The sequence below is a fragment of the Gekko japonicus genome, unplaced genomic scaffold (genome assembly GCF_001447785.1).
Source record: "Gekko japonicus isolate JY-2015 unplaced genomic scaffold, Gekko_japonicus_V1.1 scaffold168, whole genome shotgun sequence".
In the NCBI taxonomy this organism is placed as follows: domain Eukaryota; kingdom Metazoa; phylum Chordata; class Lepidosauria; order Squamata; family Gekkonidae; genus Gekko; species Gekko japonicus.
Window position 1 is genome coordinate 1063291 of NW_015167535.1, and position 14868 is coordinate 1078158.

Below are 14868 nucleotides of genomic sequence, written 5' to 3' on the forward strand. Positions count from 1 at the left end.
ATGAACGTGAGTTCAGAATAAAATGGATTACTTTAAAAGCAAATCCCCCTTGCTGATAAAAGCGGATGCAAAGAGGGACGCCTCTTATGCAAATTAACTGAAAAGCGACACAAAGGGGGAGAGGGGAGGAAACACGACGAGTGTGTTTTGACTTACTTGATTTTCGTCATTGTGGGGTGAGTTTTTTGAGTTGGGAAGAAGCGGTAGAAAGTGTAAACAAAATGGAGAAAATGGCGGACCAGCAAAAAAGTTGAAAATGAAACCGCCGGGCAGTCAGAGTTCAAAACCAGAAGAGGGAGCAGACGTCATTAAATTGTTGGCGGATATGCTTAAGCCGGTGATGGAACAACTCAATGGTATTAACCAGCAATTGACTGTGATGAACAAGAACTTTGCATCTCAGCTGCTCCAGCTGAATGAAACGGAGAAAAAAGTGGAGCAGGCAAATGAGAAAATTAAAGAGATAGACACCACAAGTAATAAGCTGAAGAAAAGAATGGGAGACATGGAAAAGTAGCAGAACCTCCAAGAAAATCGTTTGTTGCAGCTACAGATGGAAAAAGCTAACATGATTCTCAGGGCATACTCCAATTATATATATATATATATATAATTGGAGTATGCCCTATAGGCTTGTTCCATTTCTTTTACCAGTTCATCCACTGTTAAGCCTATTACTAGAGCGATATATATAAAAATAGCCTGCCTGGAGAAATAGTGGTCAGATTCTCAAGAAGACAGACCAGAGATGCCAACTTAAAAGCGACATCAGCAACTTCACTGAAAATGGGAAATGTAATCATCAAAACTTTAAAAGACATTCCATTTGAAATTCGACAAAAGAGGAAAAATTACAAGGATCTAATTTCTTTCCTTCAAACTACTGGAATATCGTATAGATGGGCAGTCCCGGAGTGTGTCATCTTTAAGATCAACAATAAAAGAGAGAAGATTGACTTCACTTTTAAAGTCAAAGAGTTTTTGCAGCGTCAGCTGGGAACAGAGGAAGAGTCCAAAAAGAGGAAGAAACGAAATTCAGTGACTCTGCTACCTCTGGAACGGAAGAGGACTCAGCTGCAGAAATGGGTGCAGGTTCTACCAGAGTTGTGTATGATTTTAGAGACAGAAAGCCGAAGTAAAGGCAGAAGGACTCAGAAAATGGCCTTTTGAAGTGAAGAATAAGAAGATGATCAGAAAGCTCTCTCATAACAACTAACATATTAACACATAAACATTGAAGCGGACTTAAACAAGAACTCTACAAGTATATTGTGATACTAACACTTATGTACTTACACTTATATTAACAGGGATAAGATCTCCTACTCTTGGGTTTTTAGTTTAGGTGGTTATCTTTCCTTTATCCCTAGTTCCCTCCCTAACATTTTCTTTGTAGTTTTGTAAGGTAAAGGTAAAGGTTCCCTTGCTCGAAAGCCAGTCGAATCCTACTCTAGGGTTGCGGTGCTCATCTCCGTTGCCAAGCCAAAGAGCCAGTGCTGTCTGAAGACGTTTCCGTGGTCATGTGGTCGGCATGACTAAACACCTATCTATCTACTTGCAATTTCTTGTTTTCGAACTGCTAGGTTGGCAGGAGCTGGAACTAGAGATGGGAGCTCACTCCATCATGCGGCACCCGGGTCTCGAACTGCTGAACTACTGACCTTTCACAGCCTGCAGTTCAGCGTTTTAACCACTTGAGCCACCGCAGCTTTGTAGTTTATTGCAAAATAAAAAATATCGCTTCAGGGTTTAAAAAAATAAATAACTAGGGAAAGCAGGAATATTGTGGGTTGCTAGACCATAGGCAAGGCTAACTGACAAACACTCTGAGGCATCTAAGGCTGTATAGCCAGTCCCAAGGAAAGGGGGATGCCCTTGATGTCAAGCAGCACTAACGAATCCCTTAGCTACTTGAACAGCATGTGGAGTGATGGAGGTGCAGCTTAACAACTCTTGCCATAGTTGGGAGGTGCAGGCTAACATCAATGAGGCTGGCAGTAAGACTGGCCCAGTTTGGAGCAAGGGTGGCTCCTGGTTGAGAGAGGCTGCTGGTTGGGTGATGTTTTGATGCTGCAGATCCACTGTATCTAAAACCTAGTTTAACCCATATGTTTGGTGTTTTGTCTCTTTATTGTGGGATGTAGGCACAAAAGGGCTTTCTAAATATATACTCACGTGCTTTTGCACACCTACATAGATATTATTGACCTTTTGGGGAAACTGTAACTTACTGTCTTTTAAATTCCCTTTCACTCTCCTCTCCTCCTTTCCTGTCTTTCTTTTCTTGTTCTTTTTTGCAGAAAGCAAATGCTTATCCCATTATGTTCTTTTATTCATGAGGAGTGAATTTAGATCCCCTCTCTATTAAAGAATCGGCAGGGAGTCGCTACAACCTCCAAGTTGATTCAGACATAAATGTTGCTTTTTCTCTGTAAAAAGAAATATTCACCGAGTATTTGCCTCAGGATTACTGGGCACATATATATCTATATGAAAAGCTAGTCTGCGTCTCTAGTTTCTTTCTTGGGGTGGGGGGAATAAAAGCACTAAGAATGAAAGATGAATAGCTCTGATCTATTTGTTTACTTTGAAAACAGCTGCTCTTAACATCCTTTGAACATTCTATCCCAACCAGTACCTTCAGAAAGTCCCCAGTAAATGTCATTTAGTATGAAGCGCCTAAGAAGAAAAGCAAAGTAAATCTTTACAGAATAAGCTATCAACAATTGGCCACAAGAATACCATGAAGGAAGGCATATAGGTACAACAACCATTTCCACACCTTTCTCTTGGTCTTGGCCAGTTGACGAAAGGGGGGGGGGACAGCATGTTTTCCTCTACAATTTCACACCACAATCTCTCACTCTTGTATAAATTTGTTTCTTCTTAGTAGGCAGAACTTCCAGTGCCACAAGCAAAATGAGAAGTGCCATTGCATTGGAGATCAACTGTGAGCGGGAGAAGGTTCCCCACTGTATTTGAAAGTGAATGAATTCCAAATGGCTGGACAGTAAAGCTGCAAAATGCCAAGCCTAGGGAACTTTCACTCCACTACTGTGATTAATGGCTAGAGCTGAGTTTGGAACTGGGAGATCTGCTCAGCTCTGGACCCATTAGGTAGTTTAGGACAAATTGTTTTCTCATTGGCTCATTTTTAAACATTTTGTATGGTCCACAGATCCCTTGAGTGCTGTTTGGAGTCAGTGGGTTGTACATTTACATTAAAAATAAATACTTTTCCTTGCCTCGAAAATGGGAGTTATAATGATAAGGTAAGATTTACTGAAATAACAAATACAATGTAAATTGGTAAAGGCTTTGCATTCCAGAAATGGTCTATAAATGTGATGTCAGCAACATATTTAAAATGGACTACTGTGAAATCTTTCATATATTTTAGTTTCTATAAGGGTTTTTGATGATAAATAATAAAATGTGTGGGTTGTTTTTTGCAATCTGGTTTTGATACACATTTCTCTTGATAGGTCATTTATAAGTAAAAAAAAAAAAAAACAGAGACGTGCAAAATTATCAGTTCTTGCTGGCTCTTGGATACCCAGGAAGCCACACTAGACCTAGATGTAAGCAGATGAATTGGTAGATAAATACTAGAGATACACTTTGGAGTGAGATTTCTTTGGTCTGGTTTTACCAGTCAGAGATAAAAAGGGAATCTAGAGTGATTCTGAGTGCAGCAAGGAAGTGGAACCTCCCAGAGCAGTCTCTGGACAGTATCATAATTAAAAATAAATGCCAGTAGATGATGCTATTGGACGTATCCTAGCAGAACAAGTAGGGATTCTTAGCCTGCTATCTTCAACTGTAAATTAGTTCACAGGAAGGGATACCGAGAACTTCAACACAAGCACCAGGCAAACATACCTTGATCAAAATTCCTTGTTTATATGCAAGACAAGCTCTTTATCAGATTGTATTAACATTTTGATGTGACAGTTCATCTTGATCACTGGACCGAGGATCTTTGTACTTGTGTCATAATAGTAATATATTCGCGCTGTAGTTTGTGGCCACTTTTTGCACAACCTGCAAACTACATTTTCTCCATTACCAGAGACAAGGCATTTATCCCCTAGGGTTGTTACCAGATGATTAAACTGACCTACTTGTGTAGAACTGAATGACTCAACATTCATCCTGCCTTTGAGCTTGCACAGCTGGATGCATGGATCCTTTAATTAGCAGTTACATTGCTTGCTTTTTGTGCCTGCGTACTCAGAGACATATGCCCTGAAGTGATCACAAAAAAACTGATCACAAGATCAGCTCCGTTTATAGTAGACACAGACACCTAAGTGGTAAGTCTCAACTAAAAAATATCTGAAATGGATTCTTCTTTTTCTTTTAACAATCTGGATCAAACAGCCCCTGGCCCTTGTGGCCGTGGGGCTGGGGAGATGCCTTTGCCTCCCAGTTGTAAGAGGTGGGCCATTGGTTGGGTGCCAAAAGCGCTGCATACAGGCATCCAGAGGGGATGGGCCCAAAAGGCTTAAAGTTCGCCCCCCGCCCTCCTCAGCAGCAGTCCCTTTTGGGTTTTGGCCCACCCTCTCACCCTGTTGGTAGTGCAAGCTTTGGCTGGTCACCCGGTTTAGGGGGCCAGGTAGGAATTTTTCGCCCCTTCCTAATTGGCACTTGGAGGGGTGTTTTTGTGTACCCTGTACTGCAGCTGTGTTGCAGGGGTTTTGTAAAGGTGGAACCGTGTTAATTAGGTTGGTCACTTATTGTTGGGCAGGGTTCTATGCGCATACAGATTGTGGTCTGGTGAGCACCAGCTGCCACCCCTTCTTTGGGGTTAAAGGCGTCCTGTGAGTACAGTCTTTGGGCCTTGTGGCCCAGGGTGGGGAAAACAGACTGCCTTTGGGACCACCCTGATCAGGTCCTCCCTTTGGGCCTTGCAGACTGGGGGTTGGGGCTACAGGAATGTCTTGCAATTGCTAGCCGGCCGGGAGTGAGCCACTGCTGGTGGCTCTCGCTTAGGACAGGGTGGCTTGCCCTATGTCATGAGGTAACGGAGGGGTCCTGAACCCCTGGCCTTGACCATACCACAATGCTGCATTGCTCTTGCCATTGGTTCCAGTTAAAGTTGTCAGTTAATAAAGTGGCCCTATAGTTAACCCGGGGCAGAAAGGCGGGGGGTGGGGGGAACTGAACCTAAAACCTAGAATCCAGAACCTAAAAAAGGTTAGTCAAATGCTAAAAAGGGCCAACAATAAAAGCTTAATATATTAAAAATATAAAAAGATACATGTATTTATTAAACAAAGATTTTAAAATTATATATAAGGGCCCAATTACACCTCATGTACAAATAACAAATTATAACATACAAGGGCTGATAGATTCAACCTGACGCGTTTCGGCCTGCATAGGCCTTCTTCAGAGGTCAAGTATAATGAGGAACATATTGGCTAAAATACAATACAATCATGCAGATACAAGATATAAAATCAATAGGGACCAGAAAAAAGTTGCTGTAAAAGATAAAAAGAAATGGGAAATTAAATACATACAATACAACGGATAAATAAATTGTAAATATATACTACCAAACAATAAATATATACTATTGACTTACTTCCAAACTGAGACCACTAGGCACAGAATAAAAGTACAAATGAGGCCTCCAACAGTGTAATCACGTGCCAAGTGGTATTTTTCTGGTATAAATCTAGAAACTGTAAAAATGTGTAAAAACAGCAACAGCATATGGGTGGTGGAGTGGTGGAAAGTACAAGAATTATGCTGTTGAAGACTGCAAACAGACACTTCCAAATTCATCTGGACACATTTGAAGCACTTGGTGATTGATGAGTTTCCTGATCACAACTGGAGAGTCAGATACAAGCCTCATTGGCTTGTTATTGAACATCTGTGTTTGAAGGCCATTTTAACAATATCTACATTTAAATGGCACTAGGAAATAAATTATGATAAGAAAAGATATCAGAGTTATTCTGGTAATTCAAATCTGAATTTTAGCCAGTGATAAACACTCTTAACAACTTTGCATTGTACTATAGAGTACCCAGTAAATTAAGACAACACGTTTCAACAGCCCACAGCCGTACGGCCATTGGGCTGGGGGGGCGCCTTTGTCTCCCAAAAGCACCGCATACGGGTCAGAGGGGGCGGGGCTGAGAAGGCTTAAAGCCCGGCCCCGCCTCTCCTCCTCAGCAGTCCCACACAGTTGTCAGCTGGGTAGGAGCTCCATGGCACGGCTTAGGTTGAAGGCCTACCTGCGTTGCAGGGTGCGTGGTAGGTGCTCCTCATCAGGCTGGTGACCGACGCGGGTGGAGGCTCATTGGGTGCGGCCACCAGCATTGCTGTGGTGGCAGCTGAGGGCATGTCGCTGCGGGCGCATGGCTTGGGGTGGGTAGAAGGGCAGAATGTTTCTGCCTCCATGGACTTTTGTTGTTGCGGCGGAGGGGGGATTAGACTTAAACATTATGCATACTCGTGTTGTTCTGTGATGGAGGGGAACTGCCCCTGCCTGATTGAGGCTGGTTGGTGCCTTGTTGCAGGTGTGGATTGCCCATACCTGCTGAGATGCTTTGTCGGTTGACGTACTTTCATTCATTCATGATGTACCACTTATTTCATTGTATTCCTTTGCTTTCATCTCAATCAGTTAGGGTTAGCCATTTGGTCTGGTCTGCATTGATCATTTGTTTCCCTTCTGTATTTCTTTTTATCGATGATAAGAGAAGGACACCCCAGGAGGACCTTTGGGCCCCCCACAAGCAGTGACATTTGCTGGGAGGCTAGTTCAACCGCATTTTGGCTGGGAAAGCTTGGCCAAGTGCCAGGCCTGCTGCATGGTCAGACATCCCTCATGGGTCCCCCCCCCTTCTCTGATCAGTCTAAGGGGTCAGGGGATGGGCAGATCTCTGCCTTTGCCCCGGGCATTTGCTGCCGACCAGCTGGCTAGTCTTGTCTGTCCAATGCTCAAGCAGGCAGAGACGAAAAGCCACGGGTCGCTGTCTCTCCGTCATGCATGGAATATGTTGTAACAAGTCCTTTCACACCTCGGAACTCAGAGAACACCTTTTGGTAATCCTTACATTTCTGCAGCTATCGGTTTGTCTACTATATCTGCATTTCTCTCCCCTATGCCAGACCCATCAGGGTAAGCATGGCTGTAGAATGGTAAGCCATTCAGCTTCATCCTGCCACACATTGGGGAAGGATTTTCTTCTCTGCTTGGTACCAGGAAAACATCAGATTGCCCTACTGTTCCGCTGGGGAGTCCCATCAATCCATCGTGAAAGAAGCTACCATACTGTCAGAAACCTTGGAGAGGGGCTGTGGCTCAGTGGAAGAGCATTTGCTTGGCATGCAGAAGGTCCCACGTTCAATCCCCAGCATCTCCAGTTAAAAGGACCAAGCAGGAAATGATGTAAAAGACCTCTGCCTGTGACCTTGGAGAGAGTTAGTCAGGGGCAGTGGCTCAGTGGTGGAGCATCAGCTTTACAGGATACATTTTGGGGTATAACTTTACCCAGTCCTGCACATGCCCAGCATGACTTTAGCTGTGCAGGTACAAAGGTAACACCCCTGAGTACAACTCAGATCCCTGTGGTCTTGCTTGTCAGCCCACACATCTGCTCTCATCTTACTTGGTTCTTTCATCCCTTCAGGACAGGTGTAGTATTACCTGACATTCCTAACTCCCTCTATTTGTCTGCATCCACTTCCTATAGCTTCTTGTATGCTTCCAGCCTCAGATCTGCAGGTAAATATCTTGATTACTATTGTTAGTTAAGTACAACCAGTTTCTGTTACAGTTTAGACCAGTTCTTGCTTTAAACTAAGGCTAAAGGAAACTATCTCCGTAAAACAGATAGCAGATCCACGCTATGCTCCAGCCCCTGGCTAGCTCAGCCTTTTTGGCTAATTCCCCAATCAAAGCAAAGGCAGGATATTTATTTAATAAAGTGGTCTAGGGGTAACATTTGGTGGCTAAGATGCGGGCAGTTGTCCTGTATTTCTGGAACTGTGAGTCAACACACACGGCCCAGATTTACTGACGTGAGAAAGGTCCCTGCCAGACCCTTGTCAGGGGCTGGAGAGATTTGGTGTTCTGGAAAAATTCTATGGTTAGGATCCACTTCTAGTTTTTCATCTCTACAGTCTCCCCATTTCCCCGAGTGTATGTGTAGTCTTCTTTGTGTCAGCAAGCTGCCATTCTGTTTTCTGTGACCTCTGTGTACATATTCTTTCCCTGTTGCACCCGGCTTGGTTTCTATCATCCTACTCCTGTGTTGGAATGCAAAAGATAACTGCTGGAGGTTGTGTGGGGGAGAAGATGCTGTAATGCTTGGCTATTGCTTTTCCCATGACTACTGCACCTGTGTTATGTCTAATATCCTGCCTGGTTCCCATGGACTGGGCGCGCAACCGTTCCATTAGCCCGCCAGCGGGAAAGTTATTCATTGGACCTGTATCTCTTTGAAGTTCCTTTATTATGCTTGATCTAACTGTGTATCCCCAGTTCTAACAAAGAACGTGTTTGAGTATGTCGTCAACGCTTTGAAATAAATTTTGCTTTTCTTAAAACGTGGATTTATTCTCGATGCTTGGGGATCCAACATATTGTTAGAACTCTCTTTTTCCTATCGTTCCGAATCTGGCGAGATCATGAGCGGAATTGAGGGAAACCTACCTACCACGGAGGGGGACTCTGGATCGGTCCCACAGACCTCCGCGTCTTTGGTGTTCACGACTGCAGCCTCGTTGGAGGGTGCCGTGGGGGGAGCGATTCCCCGCCTGCCTGCACATCTGTCTTGGCCGCCTCCGACCCCTTCGCAATGGGGTCCGCGGAAGACTCACCAGCAGGATGATTGGACTATGTACAACACCCAGGGCACCCGTGAGGTGTACTCCCGTCGGGGGAGCGGATTACGTGAGAGTCTATTTGACAAGGGATTGTTCCCGGAGCCGGGGGCTACCTCGGAGAAGGGGAGCCCCGAGCGGGACCTCGAGGAGTGGATGTTCGAGCCGTCGGGACCGCGGGGCCACGCAGGAGATGAGGAGGGCACCGGAGTCTTCCCAACGGAAGAGGACTATGACCCACCCCCGGACTACCGCCCTCGGGACCCCATCCCGGAAGAAACCACCGGGGAACGACTAGCAGAACTGGAAGACTCGGTGAGAGACTTGTTGCGGGCATTCCAGGATGTGATGGAAGGTCTGCCGGGAATGATGGACGTTCGAATGGCTAATTTCCTTGACGCACACGCCGCGCAGCAACAAGTTGCTCCTGCACCGGGACTTCCCGCGCCGCCGATGCCTGCTCAACCGCTGACGGGACCACCGCTGCAAGCACCGGGAGTTCCAGCGCAGCAGGTCCCTGTACAGCCGCCAGTGAGACCGCCTCTGCAAGTGCCTGTGCAACCGCCGATGCCGGGGGGTCCGCCGGTGCCGGGTCTGCCGCCACCACTGAGGCCAATGCCAGCGGGGCCACCGGTTGTGCCGGGTTTCCCTCCCAGGGGAGTTCCGGCTCAGCTGGGCCCGTTGGTAAGGCCTCCACGGCCCAGACCCAAGGATCTACTGGAGGCTACCTTCGACGGCAACCCAGATGAACTCGCTTTCTTCACGGTGAGGGTGCATAAATTCGTAGAAGAAAGTCGACACCTGTTCCGAAATGAAGCTGGTCTTATTGATGTCATCTCGGCAAGACTGAAAGGAGACGCCGCCACATGGTATGTTGGACTGCACAATGACCGCGGTCCGGAACTTTTGAATTTGCGAGCATTCATGTGGGCGCTGCGGGCGAGATTTGAAGATGTCAACGCGAGTCAAAGGGCTAAAGCGTTTCTCCGCACCTATCGCCAGAACAAGAAGTCGGTTCGCGAGTACACTCTGGAATTCCACAAGCAAGCCGCAAAGCTCCGAGACTACCCTGACCATATATTAGCTGAGATGTATCGCTTGGGTCTCAACGCAGATATCCGAGAAACGGTTCTGAAAACTGTCAACCCTGTCTCCCTAATGGCCTGGACCCAGGAAGCTGAAAATGCGGAAGACCGGCTCACCACCATCAAACTCGACCTGGCTGCTACGACCAACAGACCCGCCGCTGCCGGTGCCTCCAAACCCAAGCCTCAACGCCTGTCGGAATCAGCACGAGAACTACGTATGAAGATGGGGCTCTGTCTCAAGTGCGGGGAGAAGGGGCACTTCGCTGTGGATTGTGGCAGCCGTAAAGTACAGCCGCCTACTCCAAGCCCGAAGACACCGCTGACGGGGAAGAAGGGAATGGCTAAACCGCGTTTCTCCAAAGCTTTGCAGGCGGCCCAAGGCTCGGAGGGGAACGATCCGTCTGCTGCCGAGTCAGAAGAAGAGGTGGTGCCTGAAACGGCGGAAAACGACAACGGCCTGTTGTGAGAGGCGCAAAACGACAAGGCCATTCTAATGCTGCGCCCAAGGTGGTGAGAGAAACCCCTTCCCTATTTTTCGTGACTGTCTCATTAATGAATCCGCTCCTGGGAACCCACGTTAGGGTGAGAGCGTTGATTGATTCTGGGTGTGGGAGGGATCTCATCAGCCCTAGAGTGTTGTTGGCACTGGAAGCGGGGATAGCCCCCTTGAAGTCTCCCATCATTTTTACCCAGATGGATGGGGCACCCATGGAACCTTGTACGCACGAGACTATGGCTTTGCGGCTGGGGGCGGGCGATCATTGGGAATCCAGATCCTTCATTGTCACCCCTAAATCGCAATTCGACTTAGTTCTGGGGAGTCCCTGGTTGTTTACCCATGACCCTTACATCTTGTGGGAAGAAGGGGTTGTCAAGTTTGTGTCGGCTAAGTGTGTAAATCACTGCTGGGTGGACTCGTGGGGGGACCAGCCGACCGCGCAGTTCCCCTGCGGCACTTTGCAACCGGAAGAGTTAGCTTCTTTGCCTCGAGAGTATAGAGACTTGGCGAAAGTGTTTGGCGAAGAGGAAGCTAACGAATTGCCCCCCCATCGCTCGACTGACTGTGCTATTGAACTTTTGCCTGACTGTAAATTGCCCAAAGGTAAAATTTATGCGATGGGGCCGGCTGAGAAAGTTGAACTGCGGAACTTTATTGATAAAAACCTAGCCCGAGGTTTCATTCGCCCGGCTTCCTCCCCTTTCGCCGCGCCTGTACTTTTCCGAAAGAAGAAAGACGGGGGGCTCAGATTGTGCACTGATTATAGGGGTCTGAATGCTGTTTCTTTATCCAATGCTTACCCCCTCCCGCTAATCAAGGACTTGGTAGCTGAGGCCACCAAGGGCAAAATCTTCTCGAAACTTGACCTCCGGGATGCATATTTCCGTGTGCGCATCCGGGAGGGGGATGAAAGCAAGACTGCATTTAATACCCCTTTGGGGCAGTTTGAGTACCTCGTTATGCCCTTCGGCCTTCAAGGGGCTCCGGGGGTCTTCATGAACCTTATCAATGAGGTCCTACATGAGTTTCTATTCAAGGGAGTGGTCCTTTACCTTGATGATGTGTTGCTGTACTCTCAGGACCTCCCGTCGCATATTAAATTGGTGCGCAAGGTCCTTAAACGACTTTATGAACACCACTTGTTTGCAAAGCTGTCAAAATGTGAATTCCACAAGACATGCATTGACTTTTTGGGCTATCGCATCTCTGGGGGGACGGTTGAAATGGACCCTGCTAAAATTCAAGCTGTACTTGACTGGGAGCCCCCCAGGACCCGCAAACAATTGCAAATGTTCCTCGGATTTGCCAATTTTTACAGAAATTTCATCCAGAATTTCGCTCAAATTGCCCTTCCCCTGACTGATTTGCTCAAAACCAAGGGAAAGGGGTTTGATGCTACGAAACCAGGCGCCCCGCTTAAATGGTCCCCTGCTTGCGCAGAGGCTTTTGAGAAACTTAAACTGATGTTCACCTCTGAGCCAGTGCTGGCGCGCCCTGATGAAACTAAGAAATTCATTGTCCAAACTGATGCCTCGGATGTGGCAATGGGGGCCGCGATTTTGCAGGAGGGGGAGGATGGTCGTTTACATCCCCTCGCATTTGTGTCTAAAAAGTTTTCTGACGCTGAACGAAACTGGGGGATTTGGGAAAAGGAGGCGTCAGCAATCCGGCTGGCTCTCTCCACGTGGAGGCAGTGGTTGGAGGGGGCGCAACTGCCATTTGAAGTCTGGACTGACCATAAGAATTTGGAGATGCTGAAATCCCCCCGTTCTCTCAACGCTAAGCAACTTCGTTGGGCGGACTTCTTTGCTAAGTTTCGATTCACTCTTCGTCATTTCCCTGGGGCGGCGAATTCCCTGGCTGACGCGCTTTCACGCCTCCCACAACATGACAGTCAGCGTGAGATCATCATGGACTCTGTCTTTTCCCCCTCCCATCTGGGGGGGGCCGTGGTCACCAGGGCGCAAGCGCGGGCAATTCCACACTCTGATGAGACTACGCCTTCCCTTTTCCCTGTGGGGGGGGGGGCCTGGGTCCAAAAATATCTGTCTGCTTTGACTGTTGAGGATGATGCCTCCCTGACAACGTTGCCTGATTGTGTCCGTAGCCCTGATGGTCTGATTTATTCTGGAGACAAACTGTATGTGCCTATTTCAATGAGGAGGGAGGTGATGGAGTCTGCTCATGGTTCGAAACTGGCAGGGCATTGGAGTTTTGTTAAATCTCTACAACTCATCCGCAGACAGTTCTGGTGGCCACATATGCGCAAAGACCTCTTGATGTTTGTTCGGTCCTGCCAAACATGTGCCTTGACTAAACCCAGATTGGGCAAGCCTCCTGGTCTTCTACAGCCACTCCCTACTCCATCGAGACCATGGGAAGTGGTATCCATGGATTTTATTACTGACCTCCCTGCGAGCAAAGGGAACACTATCATTTGGGTGGTTGTTGATTTGTTTTCTAAACAAGCTCATTTTGTACCTTTTCCTTCCTTGCCTACAGCTCAAAGGTTGGCGAAATCGTTTATGTCTCACGTGGTGAAAATTCATCAATTACCTACTAAGTTAATTTCTGACAGGGGGACCCAATTTGTTTCTAAATTTTGGAGGGAACTTCTTTCCATTTTAGGGGTGGAACAAGGACTCAGCAGCGCGTATCATCCCGAGACTGACGGACAGACGGAACGAGTTAATCAGACCCTGGAACAATATTTGCGTTGTTTTACTAATTATCAACAGAATGATTGGTGTGACTTATTGCCTCTTGCTGAATATTGTTATAATAATACTGTCCATAGCTCCACAGGCATGTCTCCGTATAAAGCTGTCTCTGGTTACGACAGCCCCCCCCTCCCTTTCTTGGAGGGGATGGGCCAACGTCCTGTGGGGGATGCTGATACCTGGTGTATGTCCTTGCAAAAAGCATGGCCTCTGTTATGCCAAACACTTGACGCAGCCAAGGCTGCTTACAAGACCCAGGCAGACAAGGGTAGGGTGGTGGGGTTTGATCTGAAACCTGGGGATCTTGTGTATGTCTCAACCAAGAACATTAAGATGCTGCGGCCTAGCAGGAAATTGGGATGGAAGTTCATAGGCCCTTTCAAAGTGCGCAAAGTCATAAATGATGTGGCAGTTGATGTTGTTTTGCCTAAGAATTTACGTGCCTTGCATTCTGTATTTCACATGAGCCTGTTAAAGAAGGATCCTGGCCCGTCTCCATGGAGACCTGTAACTACTCCTCCTCCACCTGTCATTTTGGAAGGGGATGAACATTTTGAGATCGCTGATATCCTGGATTGTAAAGTGAAACGTGGTAAACTCTGGTACCTTATCGAATGGGTTGATTTCGGTCCCCAGCACCGCGAATGGGTGGAAGAAGGGGATATTCGGGCCCCTTACCTGATCCGTAGTTTCCACAGAAGGTTCCCGGACAAACCGGGAGGTCTCCCGCCCAGCCCGGGAGATCTCCCGCCCGGCCCGGGAGGTGTGTTGTAAGTGTATTTTAAGGGGGGCAGTATGTCAGCAAGCTGCCATTCTGTTTTCTGTGACCTCTGTGTACATATTCTTTCCCTGTTGCACCCGGCTTGGTTTCTATCATCCTACTCCTGTGTTGGAATGCAAAAGATAACTGCTGGAGGTTGTGTGGGGGAGAAGATGCTGTAATGCTTGGCTATTGCTTTTCCCATGACTACTGCACCTGTGTTATGTCTAATATCCTGCCTGGTTCCCATGGACTGGGCGCGCAACCGTTCCATTAGCCCGCCAGCGGGAAAGTTATTCATTGGACCTGTATCTCTTTGAAGTTCCTTTATTATGCTTGATCTAACTGTGTATCCCCAGTTCTAACAAAGAACGTGTTTGAGTATGTCGTCAACGCTTTGAAATAAATTTTGCTTTTCTTAAAACGTGGATTTATTCTCGATGCTTGGGGATCCAACACTTTGTTGGTAGGACACTGCCTTAAAAAAATATATATATAAGTAGAGCGTGTTGCGTGGAGGGAACCTGGGGTGGCCAAGAGTCCCAGTGACAGAATAACAGGGACGGTAGTCAGTCCCAACCGCTGAAAGGCAAACAACAGGAAGGGTAGTCAGTTTCAACTGCTGAAAGAGTGGAACAACGGTGGGAAGGGTAGTCAGTCCCATCAGCTGATAAGGTGAACAGCAGGAAGGGTAGTCAGTCCCAACTGCTGAAAGAGTGGAACAGACGGTGGGAAGGGTAGTCAGTCCCAACTGCTGCTCAGGTGTGTAGAACTGTGGGCAGGGTAGCCAGTCCCTACCACTGCTAAATAGAAAAATCAGTGGGTGGGGTAGCCAGTCCCTACCACAGCCAAGGTTGGGTAAAATTTGGGGGCAGGGTACCCAGTCCTACCACTGCTAGGTTGTGGAGGAGCTATATTTCAGCAACCTTGCAGAAACCCTACTAGATTTTC